Below are 15,849 nucleotides of genomic sequence, written 5' to 3' on the forward strand. Positions count from 1 at the left end.
TATGTAAGAAATTGACAATAATCGGTCCAACCACGTGGATTGTCATTATAGGGCGGCACTGCAATAGAATTAAGGCCATATTTACGCAAACAAACACTGTTAGGCATGCCCTCATCAGATCCTTTTTGATTGTGTAAAAAATGGACAATAATGGGTCCAACTACATGAATTGGCATTATAGGGCGCCACTTCAATAGAATCAAAGCCATATTTCCGCAAAACAAACACTGTTAGGCATGCCCTCATCAGATACTGTGTGATTGTGAAAAAAAAATTAACAATAATGGGACCAACCACATTGATTGGAATTATGGGGCTGCCCTTCAATAGAATTGAGGTCATATTTACGAAAAAACACACTGTTAGGCATGCCCTCAAAAGATAGCTTTTGTTTGTGTGAAAAATTGACAGTAATGGGACCAACCAGATGGATTGGCATTATAGGGCGGTTGTTCAATAGAATTTAGGCCATATTTCCGCAAACAAACACTGTTAGGCATGCTCTCAAAAGATACTTTGTGATTGTGTAAAAAATGGCAATAATGGGTCCAGTCACATGGATTAGCATTATAGGGCGGAACTTCAATAGAATTGAGATCATATTTCCGAAAACAAACACTGTTACGCATGCTCTCAAAAGATACTTTGTGATTGTGTAAAAAATTGACAGTAATGAGATCCACCACATGGATTGGCATTATAGGGCGGAACTTCAACACAATTGAGGCCATATTTCCGCAAACAAAACTGTTAGGCATGCCCTCATCAGATACTTTGTGATTGTGTAAAAAATTGACAATAATGGGGACAAACCACATGGATTGGCAGTATAAGGCGGAACGTCAATAGAATTGAGGTCATATTTCAGCAAACAAACCATGCTTGGCATGCCCTCAAAAGATATTTTTTGTTTGTGTGAAGAATTGACATTAATGTGACTAACCACATGGATTGGAATTATGGGGCGGCACTTCAATAGAATTAAGGCCATATTTCCGAAAAAAAACACTGTTAGGCATGCTCTCAAAAGACACTTTGTGATTGTGTGAAAAATTGAGAATAATGGGACCAACCACATGAATTGGCATTATAGGGCGGCACTGCAATAGAATTGAGGTCACACTTCCGAAAAAAAACACCGTTAGGCATGCCCTCATCAGGTACTTTTTGATTGTGTAAAAAATTGACAATAATGGGACCAACCTAATGGATTGCCATTGTAGGGCGGCACTTCAATAGAATTAAGGCCATATTTACGCAAACAAACACTGTTAGGCATGCCCTCGTCAGATACTTTGTGATTGTGTAAAAAATGGCAATAATGGGTCCAGTCACATGGATTGGCATTATAAGGCGGCACTGCAATAGAATTAAGGCTATATTTCCGCAAACAAACACTGTTAGGCATGCCCTCATCAGATACTTTTTGACTGTGTAAAAAATGGACAATATTGGGAGCAACCACATGGATTGGCATTATAGGGCGGCACTTCAATAGAATTGAGGTCATATTTACGAAAAAACACACTGTTAGGCATGCCCTCAAAAGATAGCTTTTGTTTGTGTGAAAAATTGACAATAATGGGACCAACCACATGGATTGGCATTATAGGGCGGTTGTTCAATAGAATTAAGGCCATATTTCCGCAAACAAACACTGTTAGGCATGCTCTCAAAAGATACTTTGTGATTGTGTAAAAATTGACAATAATGGGACCAACCACATGGATTGGAATTATGGGGCTGCCCTTCAATAGAATTAAGGCCATATTTCTGCAAACAGACACAGTTGGTACGCCCTGGAAAGATACTTTGTGATTGTGTAAATAATTGACAATAGTGGGACTAACCACATGGATTGGCATTATAGGGCGGAACTTCATTAGAATTGAGGTCATATTTCCGAAAACAAACACTGTTACGCATGCTCTCAAAAGATACTTTGTGATTGTGTAAAAAATGGCAATAATGGGTCCAGTCACATGAGTCGGCATTATAAGGCGGCACTTTAATAGAATTGAGGTCATATTTCCAAAAAAAAAAAAAACTGTTAGGCATGCCCTCATCAAATACTTTGTGATTATGTAAGAAATTGACAATAATCGGTCCAACCACGTGGATTGTCATTATAGGGCGGCACTGCAATAGAATTAAGGCCATATTTACGCACACAAACACTGTTAGGCATGCCCTCATCAGATCCTTTTTGATTGTGTAAAAAATGGACAATAATGGGTCCAACTACATGAATTGGCATTATAGGGCGCCACTTCAATAGAATCAAAGCCATATTTCCGCAAAACAAACACTGTTAGGCATGCCCTCATCAGATACTTTGTGATTGTGAAAAAAAAATTAACAATAATGGGACCAACCACATTGATTGGCATTATAGGGCGGCACTTCAATAGAATTGAGGTCATATTTCCACAAACAAACACTTTTAGGCATGCTCTCAAAAGATACTTTGTGATTGTGTAAAAAATGGCAATAATGGGTCCAGTCACATGAATTGGCATTATAGGGCGGCACTTCAATAGAATTGAGGTCACATTTCCGCAAACAAACACTGTTAGGCATGCCCTCATCAGATACTTTTTGACTGTGTGAAAAATGGTCAATAATGGGAGCAACCACATGAATTGGCATTATAGGGCGGCACTTCAATAGAATTAAGGCCATATTTCCGCAAAACAAACACTGTTAGGCATTCCCTCATCAGATACTTTGTGATTGTGTAAAAAATTGACAATAATGGGACCAACCACATGGATTGCCATTATAGGGCGGCAATTCAATAGAATTGAGGTCATATTTCCACAAACAAACACTTTTAGGCATGCTCTCAAAAGATACTTTGTGATTGTGTAACAAATGGCAATAATGGGTCAGTCACATGAATTGGCATTCTAGGGCGGCACTACAAAAGAATTAGGGCTATATTTCCGCAAAACAAACACTGTTAGGTATGCCCTCATCAGATACTTTGTGATTGTGTAAAAAATGGCAATAATGGGTCCAGTCACATGAATTGGCGTTATAGGGCGGCACTTCAATAGAATTAAGGCCATATTTACGCAAACAAACACTGTTAGGCATGCCCTCGTCAGATACTTTGTGATTGTGTAAAAAATGGCAATAATGGGTCCAGTCACATGGATTGGCATTATAAGGCGGCACTGCAATAGAATTAAGGCTATATTTCCGCAAACAAACACTGTTAGGCATGCCCTCATCAGATACTTTTTGACTGTGTAAAAAATGGACAATATTGGGAGCAACCACATGGATTGGCATTATAGGGCGGCACTTCAATAGAATTGAGGTCATATTTACGAAAAAACACACTGTTAGGCATGCCCTCAAAAGATAGCTTTTGTTTGTGTGAAAAATTGACAATAATGGGACCAACCACATGGATTGGCATTATAGGGCGGTTGTTCAATAGAATTAAGGCCATATTTCCGCAAACAAACACTGTTAGGCATGCTCTCAAAAGATACTTTGTGATTGTGTAAAAATTGACAATAATGGGACCAACCACATGGATTGGAATTATGGGGCTGCCCTTCAATAGAATTAAGGCCATATTTCTGCAAACAGACACAGTTGGTATGCCCTGGAAAGATACTTTGTGATTGTGTAAATAATTGACAATAGTGGGACTAACCACATGGATTGGCATTATAGGGCGGAACTTCATTAGAATTGAGGTCATATTTCCGAAAACAAACACTGTTACGCATGCTCTCAAAAGATACTTTGTGATTGTGTAAAAAATGGCAATAATGGGTCCAGTCACATGAGTCGGCATTATAAGGCGGCACTTTAATAGAATTGAGGTCATATTTCCAAAAAAAAAAAAAAACTGTTAGGCATGCCCTCATCAAATACTTTGTGATTATGTAAGAAATTGACAATAATCGGTCCAACCACGTGGATTGTCATTATAGGGCGGCACTGCAATAGAATTAAGGCCATATTTACGCAAACAAACACTGTTAGGCATGCCCTCATCAGATCCTTTTTGATTGTGTAAAAAATGGACAATAATGGGTCCAACTACATGAATTGGCATTATAGGGCGCCACTTCAATAGAATCAAAGCCATATTTCCGCAAAACAAACACTGTTAGGCATGCCCTCATCAGATACTGTGTGATTGTGAAAAAAAAATTAACAATAATGGGACCAACCACATTGATTGGAATTATGGGGCTGCCCTTCAATAGAATTGAGGTCATATTTACGAAAAAACACACTGTTAGGCATGCCCTCAAAAGATAGCTTTTGTTTGTGTGAAAAATTGACAGTAATGGGACCAACCAGATGGATTGGCATTATAGGGCGGTTGTTCAATAGAATTTAGGCCATATTTCCGCAAACAAACACTGTTAGGCATGCTCTCAAAAGATACTTTGTGATTGTGTAAAAAATGGCAATAATGGGTCCAGTCACATGGATTAGCATTATAGGGCGGAACTTCAATAGAATTGAGATCATATTTCCGAAAACAAACACTGTTACGCATGCTCTCAAAAGATACTTTGTGATTGTGTAAAAAATTGACAGTAATGAGATCCACCACATGGATTGGCATTATAGGGCGGAACTTCAACACAATTGAGGCCATATTTCCGCAAACAAAACTGTTAGGCATGCCCTCATCAGATACTTTGTGATTGTGTAAAAAATTGACAATAATGGGGACAAACCACATGGATTGGCAGTATAAGGCGGAACGTCAATAGAATTGAGGTCATATTTCAGCAAACAAACCATGCTTGGCATGCCCTCAAAAGATATTTTTTGTTTGTGTGAAGAATTGACATTAATGTGACTAACCACATGGATTGGAATTATGGGGCGGCACTTCAATAGAATTAAGGCCATATTTCCGAAAAAAAACACTGTTAGGCATGCTCTCAAAAGACACTTTGTGATTGTGTGAAAAATTGAGAATAATGGGACCAACCACATGAATTGGCATTATAGGGCGGCACTGCAATAGAATTGAGGTCACACTTCCGAAAAAAAACACCGTTAGGCATGCCCTCATCAGGTACTTTTTGATTGTGTAAAAAATTGACAATAATGGGACCAACCTAATGGATTGCCATTGTAGGGCGGCACTTCAATAGAATTAAAGCCATATTTCCGCAAACAAACACTGTTAGGCATGTCCTCATCAGGTACTTTGTGATTGTGTAAAAAATTGACAATAATGGGACCAGTCACATGAATTGGCTTTATAGGGCGGCACTTCAATAGAATTGAGGTCATACTTCCAAAAAAAAACACCGTTTGGCATGCCCTCATCAGGTACTTTTTGATTGTGTAAAAAATTGACAATAATGGCACCAACCTCATGGATTGCCATTGTAGGGCGGCACTTCAATAGAATTAACGCCATATTTCCGCTAACAAAACTGTTAGGCATGCCCTCATCAGATATTTTGTGATTGTGTAAAAAATTGACAATAATGGGGACCAACCACATGGATTGACAGTATAAGGCGGAACGTCAATAGAATTGAGGTCCTATTTCAGCAAACAAACATTGCTGGGCATGCCCTCAAAAGATATTTTTTGTTTTGTGAAGAATTGACATTATTGGGAGCAACCACATCGATTGGCATTATAGGGCGTCACTTCAATAGAATTAAGGCCATATTTCCGCAAAACAAACACTGTTAGGCTTGCCCTCAAAAGACACTTTGTGATTGTGTGAAAAATTGAGAATAATGGGACCAACCACATAAATTGGCATTATAGGGCGGCACTTCAATAGAATTAAGGCCATATTTCCGCAAACAAAGCTGTTAGGCATGCCCTCATCAGATACTTTTTGATTGTGTAAAAAATGGACAATAATGGGTCCAACCACATGAATTGGCATTATAGGGCGCCACTTCAATAAAAATACGGCCATATTTTCGATAACAAACACTGTTGGGCATGCCCTCATCAGATACTTTGTGATTGTGTAAAATATTGATAATAATGGGTCCAGTCACATAAATTGGCATTATAGGGCAGCACTTCAATAGAATTGAGGTCATACTTCCGCAAAACAAACACTGTTAGGCATGCCCTCATCAGGTACTTTTTGATTGTGTAAAAAATTGACAATAATGGGACCAACCACATTGATTGGCATTATAGGGCGGCAATTCATTAGAATTGAGGCCATATTTCCACAAACAAACACTGTTAGGCATGCTCTCATCAGATACTTTGTGATTGTGTAAAAAATTGACAGTAATGAGATCCACCACATGGATTGGCATTATAGGGCGGAACTTCAATAGAATTGAGGCCATATTTCCGAAAAACAACACTGTTAGGCATGCTCTCAAAAGACACTTTGTGATTGTGTAAAAAATTGACAATAATGGGGACAAACCACATGGATTGGCAGTATAAGGCGCAACGTCAATAGAATTGAGGTCATATTTCAGCAAACAAACATTGCTGGGCAGGCCCTCAAAAGATATTTTTTGTTTGTGTGAAGAATTGACATTAATGTGACTAACCACATGTTTGGAATTATGGGGCGGCACTTCAATAGAATTATAGCCATATTTCCGCAAACAAACACTGTTAGGCATGTCCTCATCAGGTACTTTGTGATTGTGTAAAAAATTGACAATAATGGGACCAGTCACATGAATTGGCTTTATAGGGCGGCACTTCAATAGAATTGGGGTCATACTTCCAAAAAAAAACACCGTTTGGCATGCCCTCATCAGGTACTCTTTGATTGTGTAAAAAATTGACAATAATGGGACCAACCTCATGGATTGCCATTGTAGGGCGGCACTTCAATAGAATTAACGCCATATTTCCGCAAACAAACACTGTTAGGCATGTCCTCATCAGGTACTTTGTGATTGTGTAAAAAATTGACAATAATGGGACCAGTCACATGAATTGGCATTATAGGGCGGCACTTCAATGGAATTGAGGTGATATTACCGAAAAAAAGCACTGTTAGGCATGCCCTCAAAAGATATTCTTCGTTTGTGTGAAAAATTGACAATAATGGGACCAACCACATGGATTGGCATTATAGGGCGGCAATTCATTAGAATTGAGGCCATATTTCCACAAACAAACACTGTTAGGCATGCTCTCATCAGATACTTTGTGATTGTGTAAAAAATTGACAGTAATGAGATCCACCACATGGATTGGCATTATAGGGCGGAACTTCAATAGAATTGAGGCCATATTTCCGAAAAACAACACTGTTAGGCATGCTCTCAAAAGACACTTTGTGATTGTGTAAAAAATTGACAGTAATGAGATCAACCACATGGATTTGCATTATAGGGCGGTACTTCAATAGAATTAAGGCCATATTTTCGTAAAAAAACACTGTTAGGCATGCTCTTAAAAGACACTTTGTGATTGTGTGAAAAAGTGAGAATAATGGGACCAACCACATGAATTGACATTATAAGGCGGCACTTCAATAGAATTAAGGCCAGATTTCCGCTAACAAAACTGTTAGGCATGCCCTCATCAGATACTTTGTGATTGTGTAAAAAATTGACAATAATGGGGACCAACCACATGGATTGACAGTATAAGGCGGAACGTCAATAGAATTGAGGTCCTATTTCAGCAAACAAACATTGCTGGGCATGCCCTCAAAAGATATTTTTTGTTTTGTGAAGAATTGACATTATTGGGAGCAACCACATCGATTGGCATTATAGGGCGTCACTTCAATAGAATTAAGGCCATATTTCCGCAAAACAAACACTGTTAGGCTTGCCCTCAAAAGACACTTTGTGATTGTGTGAAAAATTGAGAATAATGGGACCAACCACATAAATTGGCATTATAGGGCGGCACTTCAATAGAATTAAGGCCATATTTCCGCAAACAAAACTGTTAGGCATGCCCTCATCAGATACTTTGTGATTGTGTAAAAAATGGACAATAATGGGTCCAACCACATGAATTGGCATTATAGGGCGCCACTTCAATAAAAATACGGCCATATTTTCGATAACAAACACTGTTGGGCATGCCCTCATCAGATACTTTGTGATTGTGTAAAATATTGATAATAATGGGTCCAGTCACATTAATTGGCATTATAGGGCAGCACTTCAATAGAATTGAGGTCATACTTCCGCAAAACAAACACTGTTAGGCATGCCCTCATCAGGTACTTTTTGATTGTGTAAAAAATTGACAGTAATGAGATCCACCACATGGATTGGCATTATAGGGCGGAACTTCAATAGAATTGAGGCCATGTTTCCGAAAAACAACACTGTTAGGCATGCTCTCAAAAGACACTTTGTGATTGTGTAAAAAATTGACAGTAATGAGATCAACCACATGGATTTGCATTATAGGGCGGAACTTCAATAGAATTGAGGACATATTTCCGTAAAAAAACACTGTTAGGCATGCTCTTAAAAGACACTTTGTGATTGTGTGAAAAAATGAGAATAATGGGACCAACCACATGAATTCGCATTATAAGGCGGCACTTCAATAGAATTAAGGCCATATTTCCGCAAACAAAACTGTTAGGCATGCCCTCATCAGATACTTTGTGATTGTGTAAAATATTGACAATAATGGGGACCAACCACATGCATTGGCAGTATAAGGCGGAACGTCAATAGAATTGACGTCCTATTTCAGCAAACAAACATTGCTGGGCATGCCCTCAAAAGATATTTTTTGTTTTGTGAAGAATTGACATTATTGGGAGCAACCACATCGATTGGCATTATAGGGCGGCACTTCAATAGAATTAAGGCCATATTTCCGCAAAACAAACACTGTTAGGCTTGCCCTCATCAGATACTTTGTGATTGTATAAAAAATTGACAATAATGGGACCAACCACATTGATTGGGATTATAGGGCGGCACTTGAAAAGAATTGAGGTCATATTTCCGAAAACAAACACTGTTAGGCATGCCCTCATCAGATACTTTTTGATTGTGTAAAAAATGGACAATAATGGGTCCAACCACATGAATTGGCATTATAGGGCGCCACTTCAATAAAAATACGGCCATATTTTCGATAACAAACACTGTTGGGCATGCCCTCATCAGATACTTTGTGATTGTGTAAAATATTGATAATAATGGGTCCAGTCACATAAATTGGCATTATAGGGCGGCACTTCAATAGAATTGAGGTCATACTTCCGCAAAACAAACACTGTTAGGCATGCCCTCATCAGGTACTTTTTGATTGTGTAAAATATTGACAATAATGGGACCAACCACATTGATTGGCATTATAGGGCGGCACTTCAATAGAATTGAGGTCATACTTCCGCAAAACAAACACTGTTAGGCATGCCCTCATCAGGTACTTTTTGATTGTGTAAAATATTGACAATAATGGGACCAACCACATTGATTGGCATTATAGGGCGGCACTTCAATAGAATTGAGGTCATATTTACGAAAAAACACACTGTTAGGCATGCCCTCAAAAGATAGCTTTTGATTGTGTGAAAAATTGACAATAATGGGACCAACCACATGGATTGGCATTATAGGGCGGTTGTTCAATAGAATTAAGGCCATATTTCCACAAACAAACACTGTTAGGCATGCTCTCAAAAGATACTTTGTGATTGTGTAAAAAATTGACAACAATGGGACCAACCACATGGATTGGCATTATAGGGCGGCACTTCAATAGAATTAAGGCGATATTTCTGCAAACAGACACAGTTGGTATGCCTTCGAAAGATACTTTGTGATTGTGTGAAAAATTGACAATAATAGGACCAACCTCATGGTTTGGCATTATAGGGCGGCACTTCAATAGAATTGAGGTCATATTTCCACAAACAAACACTTTTAGGCATGCTTTCAAAAGATACTTTGTGATTGTGAAAAGAGTGGCAATAATGGGTCCAGTCACATAAATTGGCATTATAGCGCGGCCTTAAATAGAATTGAGGTCATATTTCCAAAAAAAAAAAAAAACTGTTAGCCATGCCCTCATCAGATACTTTGTGATTGTGTAAAATATGGAAATAATGGGACCAACCACATGAATTGGGATTATAGGGCGGCACTTCAATAGAATTGAGGTCATATTTCCGCAAACAAACACTGTTAGGCATGCTCTCATCAGATGCTTTGTGATTGTGTAAAAATTGACAGTAATGAGACCTACCACATGAATTGGCAGTATAGGGCGAAACTTCAATAAAATTGAGGCCACATTTCCGAAAAAAAACACTGTTTGGCTTGCTCTCAAAAGACACTTTGTGATTCTGTGAAAAATTGAGAATAATGGGACCAACCACATGAATTGGCATTATAGGGTGGCACTTCAATAGAATTAAGGCTATATTTCCGCAAACAAAACTGTTAGGCATGCTCTCATCAGATGCTTTGTGATTGTGTATCTTATCAGATACTTTGTGATTGTGTAAAAAATTGACAATAATGGGGACCAACCACATGGATTGGCAGTATAGGGCGGAACGTCAATAGAATTGAGGTCCTATTTCAGCAAACAAACACTGCTGGGCATGCCCTCAAAAGATACTTTTTGTTTGAGTGAGGAATTGACATTAATGTGACTAACCACATGGATTGGAATTATGGGGCGGCACTTCAATAGAATTAAGGCCATATTTCCGAAAAAAAACACTGTTACGCATGCTCTCAAAAGACACTTTGTGATTGTGTGAAAAATTGAGAATAATGGGACCAACCACATGAATTGGCATTATAGGGCGGCACTTCAATAGAATTGAGGTCATACTTCCGAAAAAAGACACCGTTAGGCATGCCCTCATCAGGTACTTTTTGATTGTGTAAAAAATTTACAATAATGGGACAAACCACATGGATTGGCATTATAAGGCGGAACGTCAATAGAATTGAGGTCATATTTCAGCAAACAAACATTGCTAGGCATGCCCTCAAAAGATATTTTTTGTTTGTGTGAAGAATTGACATTAATGTGAATAACCACATGTTTGGAATTATGGGGCGGCACTTCAATAGAATTAAGGCCATATTTCCGCAAACAAACACTGTTAGGCATGTCCTCATCAGGTACTTTGTGATTGTGTAAAAAATTGACAATAATGGGACCAGTCACATGAATTGGCTTTATAGGGCGGCACTTCAATAGAATTAACGCCATATTTCCGCAAACAAACACTGTTAGGCATGTCCTCATCAGGTACTTTGTGATTGTGTAAAAAATTGACAATAATGGGACCAGTCACATGAATTGGCATTATAGGGCGGCACTTCAATAGAATTGAGGTGATATTATCGAAAAAAAGCACTGTTAGGCATGCCCTCAAAAGATATTCTTCGTTTGTGTGAAAAATTGACAGTAATGGGACCAACCACATGGATTGGCATTATAGGACGGCAATTCATTAGAATTGAGGCCATATTTCCACAAACAAACACTGTTAGGCATGCTCTCATCAGATACTTTGTAATTGTGTAAAAAATTGACAGTAATGAGATCCACCACATGGATTGGCATTATAGGGCGGAACTTCAATAGAATTGAGGCCATATTTCCGAAAAACAACACTGTTAGGCATGCTCTCAAAAGACACTTTGTGATTGTGTAAAAAATTGACAGTAATGAGATCAACCACATGAATTCGCATTATAAGGCGGCACTTCAATAGAATTAAGGCCATATTTCCGCAAACAAAACTGTTAGGCATGCCCTCATCAGATACTTTGTGATTGTGTAAAATATTGACAATAATGGGGACCAACCACATGCATTGGCAGTATAAGGCGGAACGTCAATAGAATTGACGTCCTATTTCAGCAAACAAACATTGCTGGGCATGCCCTCAAAAGATATTTTTTGTTTTGTGAAGAATTGACATTATTGGGAGCAACCACATCGATTGGCATTATAGGGCGGCACTTCAATAGAATTAAGGCCATATTTCCGCAAAACAAACACTGTTAGGCTTGCCCTCATCAGATACTTTGTGATTGTATAAAAAATTGACAATAATGGGACCAACCACATTGATTGGGATTATAGGGCGGCACTTCAAAAGAATTGAGGTCATATTTCCGAAAACAAACACTGTTAGGCATGCCCTCATCAGATACTTTTTGATTGTGTAAAAAATGGACAATAATGGGTCCAACCACATGAATTGGCATTATAGGGCGCCACTTCAATAAAAATACGGCCATATTTTCGATAACAAACACTGTTGGGCATGCCCTCATCAGATACTTTGTGATTGTGTAAAATATTGATAATAATGGGTCCAGTCACATAAATTGGCATTATAGGGCGGCACTTCAATAGAATTGAGGTCATACTTCCGCAAAACAAACACTGTTAGGCATGCCCTCATCAGGTACTTTTTGATTGTGTAAAATATTGACAATAATGGGACCAACCACATTGATTGGCATTATAGGGCGGCACTTCAATAGAATTGAGGTCATACTTCCGCAAAACAAACACTGTTAGGCATGCCCTCATCAGGTACTTTTTGATTGTGTAAAATATTGACAATAATGGGACCAACCACATTGATTGGCATTATAGGGCGGCACTTCAATAGAATTGAGGTCATATTTACGAAAAAACACACTGTTAGGCATGCCCTCAAAAGATAGCTTTTGATTGTGTGAAAAATTGACAATAATGGGACCAACCACATGGATTGGCATTATAGGGCGGTTGTTCAATAGAATTAAGGCCATATTTCCACAAACAAACACTGTTAGGCATGCTCTCAAAAGATACTTTGTGATTGTGTAAAAAATTGACAACAATGGGACCAACCACATGGATTGGCATTATAGGGCGGCACTTCAATAGAATTAAGGCGATATTTCTGCAAACAGACACAGTTGGTATGCCTTCGAAAGATACTTTGTGATTGTGTGAAAAATTGACAATAATAGGACCAACCTCATGGTTTGACATTATAGGGCGGCACTTCAATAGAATTAAGGCCATATTTCCGCAAAACAAACACTGTTACGCATGCTCTCAAAAGATACTTTATGATTGTGTAAAAAATGGCAATAATGGGTCCAGTCACATGAATCGGCATTATAAGGCGGCACTTCAATAGAATTGATGTCATATTTCCAAAAAAAAACAAAACTGTTAGGCATGCCCTCATCAGATACTTTGTGATTGTGTAAAAAATGGAAATAATGGCACTAACCACATGAATTGGCATTATAAGGCGGCTGTTCAATAGAATTAAGGTCATATTTCCGCAAACAAACACTGTTAGGCACGCTCTCAAAAGACACTTTGTGATTGTGTAAAAAATTGACAATAATGCGACCAACCACATGGATCGGAATTATAGGGCGGCACTTCAATAGAATTGAGGTCATATTTCCACAAACAAACACTTTTAGGCATGCTTTCAAAAGATACTTTGTGATTGTGAAAAGAGTGGCAATAATGGGTCCAGTCACATAAATTGGCATTATAGCGCGGCCTTAAATAGAATTGAGGTCATATTTCCAAAAAAAAAAAGAAACTGTTAGCCATGCCCTCATCAGATACTTTGTGATTGTGTAAAATATGGAAATAATGGGACCAACCACATGAATTGGGATTATAGGGCGGCACTTCAATAGAATTGAGGTCATATTTCCGCAAACAAACACTGTTAGGCATGCTCTCATCAGATGCTTTGTGATTGTGTAAAAAATTGACAGTAATGAGACCTACCACATGAATTGGCAGTATAGGGCGGAACTTCAATAAAATTGAGGCCACATTTCCGAAAAAAAACACTGTTTGGCTTGCTCTCAAAAGACACTTTGTGATTCTGTGAAAAATTGAGAATAATGGGACCAACCACATGAATTGGCATTATAGGGTGGCACTTCAATAGAATTAAGGCTATATTTCCGCAAACAAAACTGTTAGGCATGCTCTCATCAGATGCTTTGTGATTGTGTATCTTATCAGATACTTTGTGATTGTGTAAAAAATTGACAATAATGGGGACCAACCACATGGATTGGCAGTATAGGGCGGAACGTCAATAGAATTGAGGTCCTATTTCAGCAAACAAACACTGCTGGGCATGCCCTCAAAAGATACTTTTTGTTTGAGTGAGGAATTGACATTAATGTGACTAACCACATGGATTGGAATTATGGGGCGGCACTTCAATAGAATTAAGGCCATATTTCCGAAAAAAAACACTGTTACGCATGCTCTCAAAAGACACTTTGTGATTGTGTGAAAAATTGAGAATAATGGGACCAACCACATGAATTGGCATTATAGGGCGGCACTTCAATAGAATTGAGGTCATACTTCCGAAAAAAGACACCGTTAGGCATGCCCTCATCAGGTACTTTTTGATTGTGTAAAAAATTTACAATAATGGGACCAACCTCATGGATTGGCATGATAGGGCGGCTGTTCAATAGAATTAAGGTCATATTTCCGCAAACAAACACTGTTAGGCACGCTCTCAAAAGACACTTTGTGATTGTGTAAAAAATTGACAATAATGGGACCAACCACATGGATCGGAATTATAGGGCGGCACTTCAATAGAATTAAGGCCATATTTCCGCAAACAAAACTGTTAGGCATGCCCTCATCAGATACTTTGTGATTGTGTATCTTATCAGATACTTTGTGATTGTGTAAAAAATTGACAATAATGGGGACAAACCACATGGATTGGCATTATAAGGCGGAACGTCAATAGAATTGAGGTCATATTTCAGCAAACAAACATTGCTAGGCATGCCCTCAAAAGATATTTTTTGTTTGTGTGAAGAATTGACATTAATGTGACTAACCACATGTTTGGAATTATGGGGCGGCACTTCAATAGAATTAAGGCCATATTTCCGCAAACAAACACTGTTAGGCATGTCCTCATCAGGTACTTTGTGATTGTGTAAAAAATTGACAATAATGGGACCAGTCACATGAATTGGCTTTATAGGGCGGCACTTCAAAAGAATTAACGCCATATTTCCGCAAACAAACACTGTTAGGCATGTCCTCATCAGGTACTTTGTGATTGTGTAAAAAATTGACAATAATGGGACCAGTCACATGAATTGGGATTATAGGGCGGCACTTCAATAGAATTGAGGTCCTATTTCAGCAAACAAACACTGCTGGGCATGCCCTCAAAAGATACTTTTTGTTTGAGTGAGGAATTGACATTAATGTGACTAACCACATGGATTGGAATTATGGGGCGGCACTTCAATAGAATTAAGGCCATATTTCCGAAAAAAAACACTGTTACGCATGCTCTCAAAAGACACTTTGTGATTGTGTGAAAAATTGAGAATAATGGGACCAACCACATGAATTGGCATTATAGGGCGGCACTTCAATAGAATTGAGGTCATACTTCCGAAAAAAGACACCGTTAGGCATGCCCTCATCAGGTACTTTTTGATTGTGTAAAAAATTTACAATAATGGGACCAACCTCATGGATTGGCATGATAGGGCGGCTGTTCAATAGAATTAAGGTCATATTTCCGCAAACAAACACTGTTAGGCACGCTCTCAAAAGACACTTTGTGATTGTGTAAAAAATTGACAATAATGGGACCAACCACATGGATCGGAATTATAGGGCGGCACTTCAATAGAATTAAGGCCATATTTCCGCAAACAAAACTGTTAGGCATGCCCTCATCAGATACTTTGTGATTGTGTATCTTATCAGATACTTTGTGATTGTGTAAAAAATTGACAATAATGGGGACAAACCACATGGATTGGCATTATAAGGCGGAACGTCAATAGAATTGAGGTCATATTTCAGCAAACAAACATTGCTAGGCATGCCCTCAAAAGATATTTTTTGTTTGTG

The sequence above is a fragment of the Hydractinia symbiolongicarpus genome, chromosome 8 (genome assembly GCF_029227915.1).
Source record: "Hydractinia symbiolongicarpus strain clone_291-10 chromosome 8, HSymV2.1, whole genome shotgun sequence".
Taxonomy (NCBI): Eukaryota; Metazoa; Cnidaria; class Hydrozoa; order Anthoathecata; family Hydractiniidae; genus Hydractinia; species Hydractinia symbiolongicarpus.